Below are 2,828 nucleotides of genomic sequence, written 5' to 3' on the forward strand. Positions count from 1 at the left end.
GCTTGCATCTTCGACACGGACATCTTATCTCCGTCTCGTTCTTTTGAAGCATCTCGGCCTTCGCGGAGCTCAAAAACCTATTCACGATGCCTTCAGTCATCGTGCGGACCATGGTCGCCTGCGGGGTAGAGCAAAACGATATTTTAGAACCAAGAAAAAATTTGGCATGACCTTCCCTAAAAATAGGACCAAAAAGAATGCATAGTGCCAAAATCCTCGCCGAAACGGAAATGAATCAAAACATTCCGGCAAAATATTGGCAACTATCGCATTTCAAATACCGATACCTTCAAACACAAACATATATGCAACACCACAAACATACATAGATCTAGCTAGGCCACAAAAAGTGCATGTACACGTTGTTGGAGCGAGCTAGGGAGAAAAAAAGTAGATCTACATCATGAAGATAGCTTTCCCCTTACTTACCTATCAAAAAAGGTAATTTCACCACTTAATTTTGATGAATCTATGGTGGAAATGAGGTGAGGAGGAGGAGATGGCCGAAAGCTTGGAGAAGGAGGTGGGGGGAATGAAGTGGGGAAAGTGAGTGGGTAGGTGTGGGGCTGTCCAAAATATCTTGTTGGGGTCCCAGGTTACTAATGGCGCACCACTAGCAAATGCGCCATTAGTAACCCTGGTTACTAATGGCGCACCTGAAGGTGGTGCACCATTAGTAGTTTCGCAAAAAAGTAAAATATATATATATACTAATGGCGCACCGGGTAATAGTGCGCCATTACTAGTTTAAACTAGTAATGGCGCACTGTGAAACGATGCGCCATTAGTAGTTTTGCAAAAAAAAAGAATAAAAAAATTACAGTAATGGCGCACTGTCTGCTTAGTGCGCCATTACTACTTAGAACTAGTAATGGCGCACTTTGACCTGATGCGCCATTAGTATGTATGGAAAAATGGAAAAAAAATTAATACTAGTGGCGCATCCTGTTTCTGGTGCGCCATTAGTGTCTTCCACACTAATGGCGCATCACCAACCGGTGCGCCATTAGTATATAGTAGTGACGCACTGCTTCCGTGGTGCGCCATTAGTATCAATCCTATCTATAGCCCTTTTCCTAGTAGTGTAATCTTTTCTACGAGAATAAGTAATATGTCGAATCCGTTGATTGTCATCAGTTTAATTGGTGAAGGATAAGCATAATGTAATTCTTATTCTTGTTTCATCCAAATGATTAATTCCTTATTCCGGAGGTGCATCATATCACATTCTTGGTTCGAGGTGCTTTATCTTTTCTTTCCCAAGAGTTCCAAGCTTTCGCAATTACATCTCCACAGAGGTCCATCTAAATCATTGCAAGGCTTCACCTTGTGCTTTCAACTTCTCTTTCTTTTCGTTTGATCATCCTTTTGTTACCGGAGTTCTTCATGGAGGTTCTAGATGATGGTTCATCAAGGATTTAATTCCTTCTCTAACTTTTTCATTGAGATTCTTTTCTAAGAAACTCAAGCTTTCTTCATATTGTAATCCGGAGTGCAATTCTTTCACGCATATCTTTTGAGGTGGTGTTATGTCACTCTTGACAATTTCCTTTCATGTTTCATGTTTCACATGTTTTCAAGAGTGAGGTATTTAAATCCATCATTTTCTCTTCGCTCAAGCCATCTTTCCAACCAATCTATCTCTTCCCTGGAGTTATCTTGGGTTATATTTCACCTTAAGACTTCCCTAAGGATGGTTGCTATTATGGTGCTCATAAATGACCCAAGTTCTTGTTTTATCCTTCCGGCGAAATAAGCTTCTCGTCTCCCTGTTGAGATCAATCCAATCTATTGTTTTAGTTAGTGGCAGAATTTCACCTCATAGTTTTGAGATGTTTTCCATAAGCCCACTACAAACTTATTCTTTTCGTTGTTGGTTTTCCAACAACTCCATGATAACCTTCTTGGAAGGGTGTTTCCCAAGCTCATTTGTGGCAGAAGTTGTCATTTTCTTCTCCACTCTGTTTTCCAATGATCTTTTTTTCTATTTTTCCTTCCGGAGGCATTGTGATGTTTCTCTCTGCACTCATCATCTTGAATTGTGAGGAACATGTTGTTTTCATGCTTATCCATTTAACCGGTGTGTCTTCTCCTCTTTTCAAGTTCTTCCCATTTTTATCAAGTTTCACTTCTCTTTTCTATCGGAGTGCTTCCTACATCCATTCGGTCTTATCCCGTGCTTATTCCGTTTCAATCGGAGTGGTTACATGTCCTTCTAGTCACGGGAGCTCTTCATTCATGTCTATGCAACCCCAAGGTTTTCACAATGTTCATTGTTCCTCTTTCCTAACGGGGTGTTTTCATCTTTGTTCATCTTCGTTGCATTCTTTCTTTCTTTCTATTTGTTCAACCTCTCAAGGTTCGTGGTTTCACTCGTTTGTCAAAGAAGCAATTTGGTTTACCTCTTCTACTCCTCTTCCTTGTCCCTCCGGTGCCATCCCTAGGATCTCGGGTGGAGATCCTCTCGTAGTGGTGGAGTGTTGTAACGCCCCGTGACCGATGTGCCAGGTGTAGTTATTCGCTGTTGTTGCCATGTCATTCGCTTGCGTGTTGCATCTTTTTCATGTCATCATGTGCATTGCATCATCATCATGTTTTCAAAACTTGCATTCGTCCGGGTTCTTCGAGTTCTCTCCGTTGTCCGTTCTGAGCCCAACCACACTTGCACGCGCCCGCGGCATGTCCAAAATATTATTTTATAAGTGGCCGGAAAATGTTCTCGGATTGGGTTGAAAGTTCGCAAGTGGTCTTGTTATAGTGTAGGTAGACCGCCTGCCAAGTTTCATCGCATTCAGAGTTCGTTTGATGCCCCAACGGATAACTATAGC

The sequence above is a fragment of the Triticum urartu genome, chromosome 6 (genome assembly GCF_003073215.2).
Source record: "Triticum urartu cultivar G1812 chromosome 6, Tu2.1, whole genome shotgun sequence".
NCBI classification, from domain to species: Eukaryota; Viridiplantae; Streptophyta; class Magnoliopsida; order Poales; family Poaceae; genus Triticum; species Triticum urartu.